This window comes from Physella acuta, unplaced genomic scaffold (genome assembly GCF_028476545.2).
Source record: "Physella acuta isolate Inbredline_101_S28 unplaced genomic scaffold, ASM2847654v3 ptg000091l, whole genome shotgun sequence".
NCBI lineage: Eukaryota > Metazoa > Mollusca > Gastropoda > Physidae > Physella > Physella acuta.
This window is the reverse complement of record NW_026731611.1, coordinates 63,341-77,992: the sequence shown is the minus strand read 5'-3', so window position 1 is coordinate 77,992 and position 14,652 is coordinate 63,341.

Below are 14,652 nucleotides of genomic sequence, written 5' to 3'. Positions count from 1 at the left end.
TTATCTTCATTCTCTGCTTAGCTGGATTAACGATTACAATTCGAGGTCTACCAACATGTTCTGCTAGAGTAGCTTACAGTCGTCGTGTAATGACCAGAGTGTAAGAGAGTGGACACTAGTGGTGTCCCAGATGGTCTAACAGAGTGTCGTGTAATGACCAGAGTGCACAAAGGATGTTGATCTTTTTGGGTGTCCGCCGTTTAACAGAGTGACCAGAGGTCAAAGGTCACCCAGCATTGCCCCAAGTTGACCCCCGTGCCCTTAGACGACCCTATGACAGAGCTCACCAATAAACGAGAGATTCCAAGTGTTGAACCAGGTCCAGGAACCTCGGCCAATCGACCTTGACCTTGGGCTGGATCAGTCGAAATTTCCAGGATATTTACTTGCATATTTATGACTGTCATCGGCAGTAAATCAACAAGTCTAATCGGGTCTGGCCAAATTGGGCTAATATGATCACATTGGTGGCTTTATTCATGGGGTGGCTTCACATCACTTGTCGCATTAGCGGCCAACAGGATGTTGGATATGTTACAGAGGGTGTGTGGGGGGGGGGGGGGGGGGATTTAGGAAATAAACAGGGGAGGGCTTGTAATGCAAAATAAAAAAAAAACAATTTTTTTTTCTTGTCTTTTGTTTTGTGTTAGACACTGAACGACCGATATTAACCGCATTAAGGAACATTTCAAGTGATCTCTAACTGCCGAGAATGTAGATATAAATGTTTCCAACAGAGCATAGTTTTAGGTCAGTCTAAATAAGGGAGACGATCCCAGGAGGATACCGGTTAGGAGTGTAAAATGAAATAACTTTTTTTTCTAATCGTTGTTCTGTTTATGGGATAGCGTGGTACGGTGGTAGAACGCTCGACTGCTTGTCCGAAGTTCTCGAGTTCAGATCTCCGTCAGGAAACCGCAGGACGTCTCTGAGTCAACTCAGCTCTAATGGGTACCTGACTCACGTTAACGAAAGTAAAGACGGCTGGGTACAGTCCTTCATATGCCCAGATGAAAAAAATATTAACTCTACTTCATCTGCCCTAAGGTTTTGTAGGTCTGAAGGCGGAGATTTACTTTAATCGTCGTGTTTCATGCTGTCTTAAAGACATGTCAGGAGCAATTATGGTCTCATTAATTTTCTGAGTCATTGTGTTTAGTGCTACCTCAAAAATCTGACAAAAATTAAATTGACGAAAATTATCACCCAGCTTGAACAAGCATCAGCTAATGACCAGCTAAGTCACCGTGACCTTTGGACAACTGACCTAAAACTGCACTCCATTCGCAGCCTGTTACTTTTTTTAAAGTCAGGACGCGCGCCATTAGATTTGAAAGACACAAAAATTTTTTTACAACCAAACTGGTCGTTTTTTATATCAATAATCGGTCAAGCAATTACTGCCATCCTAATTCATTTTTTCTAATTCATTAGCCGAAAACTTGATCGAAAATTAATCATTCAGTGTTAAAGATAGGTTTGATTGAATCCAATACATCATGGTGTTATCGTGTGAACATGCCCTTAGCGCCCGTGACAATACTCCAGATTAAATACCTGACGAGACATTAAAACCTTCACTATGAGAGTAGAGAGTTTGTTGTGACTTGATTGGCTCGATGTTTGAGGTAAACCCCGGACACGACATTAAAACCTTCACTATGAGAGTAGAGAGTTTGTTGTGACTTGATTGGCTCGATGTTTGAGGTAAACCCCGGACACGACATTAAAACCTTCACTATGAGAGTAGAGAGTTTGTTGTGACTTGATTGGCTCGATGTTTGAGGTAAACCCCGGACACGACATTAAAACCTTCACTATGAGAGTAGAGAGTTTGTTGTGGCTCCATGTTTGAGGTAAACACCAAAGGATACGAGAAATTTGAAATACGAGCAATGCTACGGAACGAATTAAACTCGTATCTCGTATTAATGTTTAATTAAAAAACACAGAACCTGATACTATATACTATAGCACAACATAGTAATGACTGCGTTGTTGCTTTTTAAATAATTAGTCTTCGCCAAAGGTCAAGGCCACTTTCCTTTCCCCATTTAAACCATGTTAGACCTGGAGATTCAACAGTTTGCAATGAGAATGGCGCGGTCGGATGGTAGAGCTAAGACGGCTAATCTGAAAGTCCGTAGTTCGTACCCAGATGTGGAGTCTGTATGACCTCTTTGAGTCTACTCCGCCCTGATGCACTATCTTCCTGCATGGCGAGATAAGTAAAACAGGTGAACTCTACTTCACCAGTCTAATGTATTTGTGCACAGAGGGGTAAAGAAAAAAATGCATTTGCAACGTTTTGGTTGAATACACTCTCACAGGTGTAGGCCTACAGTTTGTTGAATCGCTAATGTGACAAAATGAAAAAAAGCAAGATATTTTATTTACTGATACAATGTTATTTTTACGTGACGTTTGTGCCAACAAAAAGCCATTACAAAAAAAGGAAATTGAGCAAATGGCCGATTAAGCCTACTCGATATCACATTTTCCTTCAATAGACAAATATCATCCCCCCCCCCCCCTTGATCCAACTGCTGAGCATTGTATCGGCATATCAGCCCATCTTTTTGTTAACTCATCTTCGTCTACAGCTTACATAGTCTCCTGCCTGTGTTAGATCTGAATATTATTCCATTTTCCCGCCCATTTATCTGGCCACTCCGCGACAGCCGACAATGTAAATGGTGGTCAGGTTCTATTTCAGCACCGGATGTGACGTAGTCAACAATTTATTATCGTCTTACGTCCCAGACTGTATCGACGAAACGTCTGCCGACAGAGAGGCCATTAAATCTACATGTTCGGGAAGAATTGAAATCTATCTGCGCTGAGTAAATCCATTTACTTATTTAGTTTGTCCTCTTCGGGAGGAATTTTTCAAACCGCTAGGAGCTGTACATTTTAGAATTCTGTTAGCGTGCCCCCCCCCCCTACCCATACACAGAATTGACACTAGAGAAACACAGACTGGCGATATGGACGGCTCTAAAAATGTCATCCTGTATCTGAGACAGTGGGTCATAAAAAGTTTGTCTGAGTGAGCAGGTCACATAAAGTCTGAATGAGCAGGTCACACAAAGTTTGTCTGAATGAGCAGGTCACAAAAAGTTTGTCTGAATGAGCTGGTCACAAAAAGTTTGTCTGAATGAGCAGGTCACAAAAAGTTTGTCTGAATGAGCAGGTCACAAAAAGTTTGTCTGAATGAGCAGGTCACAAAAAGTTTGTCTGAATGAGCAGGTCACACAAAGTCTGAATGAGCAGGTCACACAAAGTTTGAATGAGCAGGTCACAAAAAGTTTGTCTGAATGAGCAGGTCACAAAAAGTTTGAATGAGCAGGTCACAAAAAGTTTGTCTGAATGAGCAGGTCACAAAAAGTTTGAATGAGCAGGTCACAAAAAGTTTGTCTGAATGAGCAGGTCACAAAAAGTTTGAATGAGCAGGTCACAAAAAGTTTGAATGAGCAGGTCACACAAAGTTTGTCTGAATGAGCAGGTCACCAGCGAGAAAGTTGAGAATAAAAACCACACCAAGATGACAGTGGGGAAAATAAATTGAATTTGAAAATAAAAATGCGTGATGGATTAAGTGATTAATTAATGATAAAAGCGCAATTAACAGTTAGGGCTAAATGAAGCCAGTTGTCAAATCAAATGATAACAGAGTACCACAGGGGGACTAGGTCACCTGGTTCATACCAGGGTTGGGTTCATATGAGGGGGTGTTCATGTGAGGGGTGTGGTGATTATGTGAGGGTGTGGTGTGTTCATGTGAGGGTGTGTATGGTGATAAAGTGAGGGGGTGTAGTGTTCTTGTGAGGGTGTGTGTGTGTGCTGTTCATGCGAGGGGGGTGTAATGTTCATGTGACGGTGTGTGTGGTGTTCATGCGAGGGTTGGGTTCATGTGAGGGGGTGTTCATGTGAGGGGTGGTGGTGATTATGTGAGGGTGTGTGGTGTTCATGTGAGGGTGTGTGGTGTTCATGTGAGGGGTGTGGTGTTCATGTGAGGGGTGTGGTGTTCATGTGAGAGAGTGGTGTTCATGTGAGGGTGTGTGGTGTTCATGTGAGGGAGTGGTGTTCATGTGAGGGTGTGTGGTGTTCATGTGAGGGGTGTGGTGTTCATTTGAGGGAGTGGTGTTCATGTGAGGGTGTGTGGTGTTCATGTGAGGGAGTGGTGTTCATGTGAGGGTGTGTGGTGTTCATGTGAAGGGTGTGGTGTTCATGTGATGGGGTGTGGTGTTCATGTGAGGGAGTGGTGTTCATGTGAGGGTGTGTGGTGTTCATGTGAGGGTGTGTGGTGTTCATGTGAGGGGTGTGGTGTTCATGTGAGGGTGTGTGGTGTTCATGTGAGGGTGTGTGGTGTTCATGTGAGGGGTGTGGTGTTCATGTGAGGGTGTGTGGTGTTCATGTGAGGGTGTGTGGTGTTCATGTGAGGGGTGTGGTGTTCATGAGAGGGAGTGGTGTTCATGTGAGGGTGTGTGGTGTTCATGTGAGGGTGTGTGGTGTTCATGTGAGGGTGTGTGGTGTTCATGTGATGGGGTGTGGTGTTCATGTGAGGGTATGTGGTGTTCATGTGAGGGTGTGTGGTGTTCATGTGAGGGTGTGTGGTGTTCATGTGAGGGGTGTGGTGTTCCTGTGAGGGGTGTGGTGTTCCTGTGATGGGGTGTGGTGTTCATGTGATGGGGTGTGGTGTTCATGTGAGGGTGTGTGGTGTTCATGTGAGGGGTGTGGTGTTCATGTGAGGGAGTGGTGTTCGTGTGAGGAATTGTGGTGTGTTCATGTGAACCTTGTTTCAAGATTTAATGAAGGAAATGTAGACACTTTAACGTGCTGATTTCTCGTGTACGTTCGTGATGTTCCAGTAAGAACGTTCGCCCTTTTACCTAGTTTAATATAGAAGAGCTATCATTTAATGATCAGTTAATTAGACTAGCTCTTTAATGAAGACAAATGAGTCGAGATAAATGATCTCACAGATGACGTAATAAAATCTAGTATAACCGGTAATGGGGATGTAGATTTGCTGATAGCTGAGGGAAAAAATTGGATGAAGCCAGTCTGAAGTTTTTAGTGACCCCTGTGTCAATGTTTAAACTGACTTGACCATTGGAAGGGGTGTTAGATTATTCAAATATTACAAAATATTCTCAAGCTCTACCTAACTTTGAAGGTGCTCTCCGTACTAACCCTGGTATGTACACACCAACTTTAATTGAGGTTGCAATCAAGTTCAATCGGATCTATTTAGCTAGTGCTAGCCTGATGTATTTAGCTAGTGCTGGCCTGATGTATTTAGCTAGTGCTGGCCTGATGTATTTAGCTAGTGCTGGCCTGATCTATTTAGCTAGTGCTAGCCTGATCTATTTAGCTAGTCCTAGCCTGATCTATTTAGCTAGTGCTAGCCTGATCTATTTAGCTAGTGCTAGCCTGATCTATTTAGCTAGTGCTAGCCTGATGTATTTAGCTAGTGCTGGCCTGATGTATTTAGCTAGTGCTGGCCTGATGTATTTAGCTAGTGCTGGCCTGATCTATTTAGCTAGTGCTAGCCTGATCTATTTAGCTAGTCCTAGCCTGATCTATTTAGCTAGTGCTAGCCTGATCTATTTAGCTAGTGCTAGCCTGATCTATTTAGCTAGTGCTAGCCTGATCTATTTAGCTAGTGCTAGCCTGAACTATTTAACTAGTGCTAGCCTGAACTATTTAGCTAGTGCTAGCCTAATGTATTTAGCTAGTGCTAGACTGATCTATTTAGCTAGTGCTAGCGTGATGTATTTAGCTAGTGCTAGCCTGATGTATTTAGCTAGTGCTGGCCTGATATATTTAGCTAGTGCTAGACTGATCTATTTAGCTAGTGCTAGACTGATGTATTTAGCTAGTGCTGGCCTGATGTATTTGGCTAGTGCTAGACTGATGTATTTAGCTACTTCTTGCCTGAACTATTTAGCTAGTGCTAGCCTGATCTATTTAGCTAGTGCTGGCCTGATGTATTTAGCTAGTGCTAGACTGATGTATTTAGCTAGTGCTGGCGTGATGTATTTAGCTAGTGCTAGCCTGATGTATTTAGCTAGTGCTGGCCTGATATATTTAGCTAGTGCTAGACTGATCTATTTAGCTAGTGCTAGACTGATGTATTTAGCTAGTGCTGGCCTGATGTATTTGGCTAGTGCTAGACTGATGTATTTAGCTACTTCTTGCCTGAACTATTTAGCTAGTGCTAGCCTGAACTATTTAGCTAGTGCTAGCCTGATCTATTTAGCTAGTGCTGGCCTGATGTATTTAGCTAGTGCTAGACTGATGTATTTAGCTAGTTCTTGCCTGAACTATTTAGCTAGTGCTAGCCTGAACTATTTAGCTAGTGCTAGCCTGATATATTTAGCTAGTGCTAGCCTGAACTATTTAGCTAGTGCTAGACTGATGTATTTAGCTAGTGCTAGACTGATGTAATTAGCTAGTGCTACCCTGATGTATTTAGCTAGTGCTAGCCTGATCTATTTAGCTAGTGCTACCCTGATATATTTAGCTAGTGCTACCCTGATATATTTAGCTAGTGCTAGACTGATGTATTTAGCTAGTGCTAGACTGATGTATTTAGCTAGTGCTACCCTGATATATTTAGCTAGTGCTAGACTGATGTATTTAGCTAGTGCTAGACTGATGTATTTAGCTAGTGCTACCCTGATATATTAAGCTAGTGCTACCCTGAACTATTTAGCTAGTGCTAGCCTGATCTATTTAGCTAGTGCTGGCCTGATGTATTTAGCTAGTGCTGGCCTGATATATTAAGCTAGTGCTACCCTGAACTATTTAGCTAGTGCTAGCCTGATCTATTTAGCTAGTGCTGGCCTGATGTATTTAGCTAGTGCTGGCGTGATGTATTTAGCTAGTGCTAGCCTGATGTATTTAGCTAGTGCTGGCCTGATATATTTAGCTAGTGCTAGACTGATCTATTTAGCTAGTGCTAGACTGATGTATTTAGCTAGTGCTGGCCTGATGTATTTGGCTAGTGCTAGACTGATGTATTTAGCTACTTCTTGCCTGAACTATTTAGCTAGTGCTAGCCTGAACTATTTAGCTAGTGCTAGCCTGATCTATTTAGCTAGTGCTGGCCTGATGTATTTAGCTAGTGCTAGACTGATGTATTTAGCTAGTTCTTGCCTGAACTATTTAGCTAGTGCTAGCCTGAACTATTTAGCTAGTGCTAGCCTGATATATTTAGCTAGTGCTAGCCTGAACTATTTAGCTAGTGCTAGACTGATGTATTTAGCTAGTGCTAGACTGATGTAATTAGCTAGTGCTACCCTGATGTATTTAGCTAGTGCTAGCCTGATCTATTTAGCTAGTGCTACCCTGATATATTTAGCTAGTGCTACCCTGATATATTTAGCTAGTGCTAGACTGATGTATTTAGCTAGTGCTAGACTGATGTATTTAGCTAGTGCTACCCTGATATATTTAGCTAGTGCTAGACTGATGTATTTAGCTAGTGCTAGACTGATGTATTTAGCTAGTGCTACCCTGATATATTAAGCTAGTGCTACCCTGAACTATTTAGCTAGTGCTAGCCTGATCTATTTAGCTAGTCCTAGCCTGATCTATTAAGCTAGTGCTAGCCTGATCTATTTAGCTAGTGCTAGCCTGATCTATTTAGCTAGTGCTGGCCTGATCTATTTAGCTAGTGCTGGCCTGATGTATTTAGCTAGTGCTAGACTGATGTATTTAGCTAGTTCTTGCCTGAACTATTTAGCTAGTGCTAGCCTGAACTATTTAGCTAGTGCTAGACTGATGTATTTAGCTAGTGCTAGACTGATGTAATTAGCTAGTGCTACCCTGATGTATTTAGCTAGTGCTAGCCTGATCTATTTAGCTAGTGCTACCCTGATATATTTAGCTAGTGCTACCCTGATATATTTAGCTAGTGCTAGACTGATGTATTTAGCTAGTGCTAGACTGATGTATTTAGCTAGTGCTACCCTGATATATTTAGCTAGTGCTAGACTGATGTATTTAGCTAGTGCTACCCTGATATATTTAGCTAGTGCTAGACTGATCTATTTAGCTAGTGCTAGACTGATGTATTTAGCTAGTGCTACCCTGATATATTTAGCTAGTGCTAGACTGATGTATTTAGCTAGTGCTAGCCTGATATATTTAGCTAGTGCTAGACTGATGTATTTAGCTAGTGCTAGACTGATGTATTTAGCTAGTGCTACCCTGATATATTTAGCTAGTGCTAGACTGATGTATTTAGCTAGTGCTACCCTGATATATTTAGCTAGTGCTGGCCTGATGTATTTAGCTAGTGCTAGACTGATGTATTTAGCTAGTGCTACCCTGATATATTTAGCTAGTGCTAGACTGATGTATTTAGCTAGTGCTAGCCTGATATATTTAGCTAGTGCTAGCCTGATCTATTTAGCTAGTGCTAGCCTGAACTATTTAGCTAGTGCTAGCCTGAACTATTTAGCTAGTGCTAGCCTAATGTATTTAGCTAGTGCTAGCCTGATCTATTAAGCTAGTGCTAGCCTCAACAAAGCTACATCTCACTTCCGTGACCTCCAACTCAGCGCTTTCACTCGACCAGTCGCTTCCGTTGTTACCCTATTACAACAACACACACGCCAACACACTCAGCCTCGCACAATACTACCATATAAAAAGTAAACAAACACACACACACACATGCAGTGATCCGTCCCACGTACACATCTTTTACACACATCACTTCCCCACACATACACTTAAATATGTGCAATACTTACAGCTATATACAAATATCTATCATTGAATGGTTTGATATTCCTAACATAATTATAGCGAATAACACAACCTTACAATTGTAGTGACTGTTACAACCTTACAATTGTAGTGACTGTTACAACCTTAAAATATTGTAGTGACTGTTACAACCTTAAAATTGTAGTGACTGTTACAACCTTACAATTGTAGTGACTGTTACAACCTATATGTCATGCAGCCACTGAGGCACTGAGGACCCCCCCCCCCTTCCCCTCATAACGTTTTGTTTTAAAAGTTCTGTTTTAAAAAAAAATAAAGTGAACTACGGCGACAAAGCACGTAAAACCCAAAGTACTTGATTAAATAAAAAAAGATAACAAAATAAAACATCCGTACAAATGTTTGTAACTTTCCTAATTTACGGTAATATTTTCGCATCAAGTCAAATCTGGGGAACTCGAACAAAATTTAGTGGGTAAAATACAAAGATTTCAACTGATTGAATACGAGGATAGCATCCCGAAATAGCCAGGCTTTAAAGATGTCTGTAGCATAGAACTGTATTCCAGAATAGCTCCTTCGGTTACACAATTCCAATTTGAAGTTCCAGAAAACGTATCTCACAAATAGAGCTTCGGATTAATGGGTTTAATTTTGTTTCGTCTGTTATCAGACAGCTTCAAGGCTACTGAAATCCTACTTTTGAAAAAATTGTTAGCGTCCCTAGCCGACGATTTAGTTTCTAAACCACTAAGTCCCTTACGTAAAACTTGGGGTTTAAAAACTCGCACTAAAGTCCCACATTGAAGTGTCGAGTGTTTAGAAAACCGGATTTAAAATAAAGTTATAAAACAGGAAATATTTGTCGTTGGGTAAGAGAGATGTTGTGATTAAGTAGAGTCTACCTTAAAATAGAATAAAAAAGAGGGTGGGGAGGTTTTTGAAATGGCCTTAGTCTAGCAGTGTGTGGGAGGCACTAAGTACATTGTCCGGTATAATATCTGACACACAAAAAAAAAAACAACCAAACTATTTTGGTATTGACGGTGTAGAATCACATCCAGATTTCTTACTGACGCGGGGCCAGACAATCATCACCATAGACCAGGGGTTCCCAACCTTTTTTGACTCTAGAGCACATTCTAAAATATCGGTAGGGTGGCGGGCACCACCTATTTTAAATCGACAAACTCCTTCCAGAGGCGAAGCGACCCTTCCCGTCACCCGGGGACAAAACTTTCGATTTGCACCCCCCCCCCTCTAACTTTCGATTTGCACCCCCCCCCCCCCCCCTCAAATTTTCGATTTGCACCTCCCTCCCCTCAAACTTTCGATTTTCATCCTCTTCAACCATTCAATAATGTTTATAAAAAAATTCTGTCTCTGTCGAATAGTGAGAGCCGGGCACATACGAATCGTTCGGCGGGCGCCATGGCGCCCGCGGGCACGGGGTTGGGAACCCCTGCCATAGACCATCAATGGACGGCAAGCTTATATCTGGTGTGTTATCTAAATTCAGACGGCAAGCTATCACTTTTGTATTTTCATTCAGGAATATGAAGCTTACCTTTGTTAAACACTCGGATTTTTTCCTCTTGGAAAATTGAACATCATTTTACTTTAAAAAATATATTAACAAAATTTAATAAAAATAAAACAATATTAAAAAATAAACAAACCTTCTTTCGTAAATTTTCTGGTCGCTAAACTATAATAAAGAGATGCTATGAGCGACCCACGCTTGTACTTTAGCATTGAACTGGTCGGAAAAAAAAACTTAGTTCATTTTCTTCTTGTTACTATCCGAGAGTTTAAAAAGATTATGATAAATCAGTATTTGTGTTTACAAAAATTAGCATGTTATTTCTTTTTTTTTCCATTTCCGTTTGTTGTAAAATAAGTCGACAAACAAATAACAATTAGCTTTAAATCTCGATCAGTAGATTGCCATCTTTACCCTAAAGGAAAACTCTCCATTATTGGAGGTGATGGGCTGTCGTCGTGTTTGTTCTAACGATCAGAAAACATACTTGGAAAGTTTGAAAAGACAACAGAATGAACAGAATAAAAACTCAGGAATAACGGTTGGGATTCTCCCAAACTAAAAACAAAGACCGGAAAAATCTTAAGATTTCGAGTATTCTATTTTCTGGTGTAATAATAAAATGTAGCTCTAAATAGATTCAAGCCGGATTGAAACCTTTGTTTGAACAACCGCTCGAGTCGGCGTTAAAAAACCACCAATCCATTGTTCTTCGTAGGTCGTAAGTCGAGTGGCGTCCCCTGCTGTGTGGCTTCAACATTTGTTTCATGTCAGGCCAGATGAATGGCTATACAGACAAAGCTGGGATTTGAAAAAAAGTTTTGAAACAAAAAAAAAGTAAATCTTACATAATCTTTGAATTGATTTGTTTACCGGGGTAACGTCCTTAAAGTCACCTATATGCACCACTTACATGAGCTGACTGTTAGGTCTATGCACCACTTACATGAGCTGACTGTTAGGTCTATGCACCACTTACATGAGCTGACTGTTAGGTCTATGCACCCCTTACATGACCAGACAGGTCTATGCACCCCTTACATGACCTGTGTTAAGTCTATGCACCCCTTACATGACCTGACTCTTAGGTCTATAGACCCCTTACATGACCTGACTGTTAGGTTTATGCACACTAACTTCGAATACGCTGACTATAATGACCATTTGTCTTCCCTTTGATATAGTACCTTCAGTTGTCCCCTGTGTTTTTCTACCATCAATGATCTCCCCTTGGATACAGTAGCATCTATGTTCTCTCAGTAATGTTACGCTACGGATTCCCACAGAACAGGATGTCTGGAGGATAAACGTTGTTAGTCGTGTACCTTGATATTTTTGCATTCACACTTCCTTTTATGTGGTTTTCTTTAAATACATTTCATCAATTTAATCAAATCTACATATTTTAGATCTTCATGATATATTTTATCAACTCCATTAGAAAACTTCCCATCAAATACGGGTGTCAATGAAACAGGATGTAATTAGAATAATGAATGACTTGGCCTAGTGGTTGTTTCCCTTAGATACAACTCAGTTATTTCCCTTTAATTGTCTGGTAGATGCTATCATGTTTGCTGGGGCTAGCAGTTCCAAACTAACACGGCTCTAATGGATCTCTACCACACAGTTCCAAGACGAGAGTAGCTTTAGGAGGGTGGGGGTGGGTGGGGGACGGGTCATGAGATTAGGTGACTTGTGGTATCTTTGGGGGTGGGTGGGTAGAGGGTGGCCTGTAGTATAGTTGGGGAGGGGTCATGAGATTAAGTGACTTACGATATAGTGGGGTGTGGGTAATCAAAAGATTAGGGTGACTGGGTGGGGGGGGGGGTTAAAAGGTTACGGTGACTTGTAGTGTAGTAGGTTGGCGATCAGATCATTATGTGACTTGTGATGTAGGGAACGAACGACAGCAGCTGAGTTAGAAAACTAGCAAGACTTTCTTAGCGACCAAGTCAAAGAACATTTCCTATGTGGTCTAGGAGTGAGTTATTAAAATCGATGGCGTAGTTTTCTTTTGTCTGGGTGGACCCAGTTCATTTACTGAGTGGTGGGGGTGGGGGGAGGTGGGCTGCCCTAATCCAAGATAAAGAGACTTTTTAAAGCAAGTTTTATTTACTGGCTGTCCATAAATGTAGTCCCATCGTGGGGAGGGGGAGAGGTTCTGACGTGTGGTGACGTGTGATGAGGGCTGGGGAGGAGGAAAGGTAGTTACAAATAATGACGTCACAGGTTTTATTTCAAAAGTATTTAAAAAAAAATGAATGTAAGCAGCCATTTTGTATATTTTAAAAGATGATGTTTTAAATTGTATTAATATATACGTCACTAGATGTACGTCACAATTTAAATATAGCCCTCATGTGACTTTACAAATTACTGGACGTCATGTTTTTCACAAATTTAAAGACGTCACAAATAAAAGAAAGTTAAACCAACAGAGAGAAAGTTAAACCAACACGGAGAAAGTTAAACCAACACAGAGAAAGTTAAACTAAGAGAGAAAAATTTAAACCAACACAGAGGAAGTTAAACCAACACAGAGAAAGTTAAACCAACACAGAGAAAGTTAAACCAACACAGAGAAAGTTAAACCAACACAGAGAAAGTTAAACCAACACAGAGAGAAAGTTAAACCAACACAGAGAAAGTTAAACCAACACAGTGAAAGTTAAACCACCACAGAGACAGTCAAACCAGCAGATCGAGAATTTAACCAAAAGATGGAAAGACTAGCTGGGACCACTAGAATGTGACCGGAAGTCTCGTCCGGCGTGAAATCTTTCATTCGACACTCGTGACCTAATCTGGTGGTACCAGACACCAGTAAGTAACCACGTGACCTGTGGTACCAGACACCAGTAAGTAACCACGTGACCTGTGGTACCAGACACCAGTAAGTAACCACGTGACCTGTGGTACCAGACACCAGTAAGTAACCACGTGACCTGTGGTACCAGACACCAGTAAGTAACCACGTGACCTGTGTATCAGACACCAGTAAGTAACCACCCAACTGTCGATTCCATCATCTCCGTCAGCGATTCCTGTAGCCCGTGTAGTGACCCAGACACACTGAACGTGATCACACGAGACATCGATACGGTTGCCAAGTCTGCAAGTAATTGCTACCACTACCTACATGAATATCAAACGACTGCACAACTTAACATGGACAAGTAGTTTTAGTAGATACATAATCAGTTCAGTGACCTGTGTTCTAGAAGCTTCCTTCAGTCAAGGCCGCGGTGAAGATCTAGCCAGATAAATATCTGGGTAGCCTGGCCAAATTAGGAACTCATTTGTACCAGTCATCCGTTGGCACATTGTAGTGTGGTGTTGGACATAAGTTGAGCAGTTAGTCTCAGACAGGTGGATCACTCTGGCAACTAGAGTCGATAGATTATGGATGTCCAACAGTTTGATTATATCAACCAGAGATTAGAGTCGAGAGATAAAGAACGTCCAATATTACATTTCTATCGGGCGTTGAGTAAATATTCTAGCCGTCCAACATTAAGATTCTAACAGCCGTCCAGTAATTATTCTGGCCGTCCAACATTAAGATTCTAACAGCCGTCCAGTAATTATTCTGGCCGTCCAACATTAAGATTCTAGCAGCCACAGTATAGAATCTGAACGACAATTTTTTTAATCACCTAAGAATCGATGCAAGAGATAATGGCCGTCCCCTGACTTTGTCAACCAGCCATTAAAGAAAAGGTCTGGCCGTCCAGTACTTTGTCAACCAGCCATTAAAGAAAAGGTCTGGCCGTCCAGTACTTTGTCAACCAGCTATTAAAGAAAAGGTCTGGCCGTCCAGTACTTTGTCAACCAGTCATTAAAGAAAAGGTCTGGCCGTCAAGTACTTTGTCAATCAGTCATTAAAGAAAAGGTCTGGCCGTCCAGTACTTTGTCAACCAGCCATTAAAGAAAAGGTCTGGCCGTCCAGTACTTTGTCAACCAGCCATTAAAGAAAAGGTCTGGCCGTCCAGTACTTTGTCAACCAGCCATTAAAGAAAAAGTCTGGCCGTCCAGTACTTTGTCAACCAGCCATTAAAGGAAAGGTCTGGCCGTCAAGTACTTTGTCAACCAGCCATTAAAGAAAAGGTCTGGCCTTCCAGTACTTTGTCAACCAGCCATTAAAGGAAAGGTCTGGCCGTCCAGTACTTTGTCTACCAGCCATTAAAGAAAAGGTCTGGCCGTCCAGTACTTTGTCAACCAGCCATTAAAGAAAAGGTCTGGCCGTCCAGTACTTTGTCAACCAGCCATTAAAGAAAAGGTCTGGCCGTCCAGTACTTTGTCAACCAGCCATTAAAGAAAAGGTCTGGCCGTCCAGTACTTTGTCAACCAGCCATTAAAGG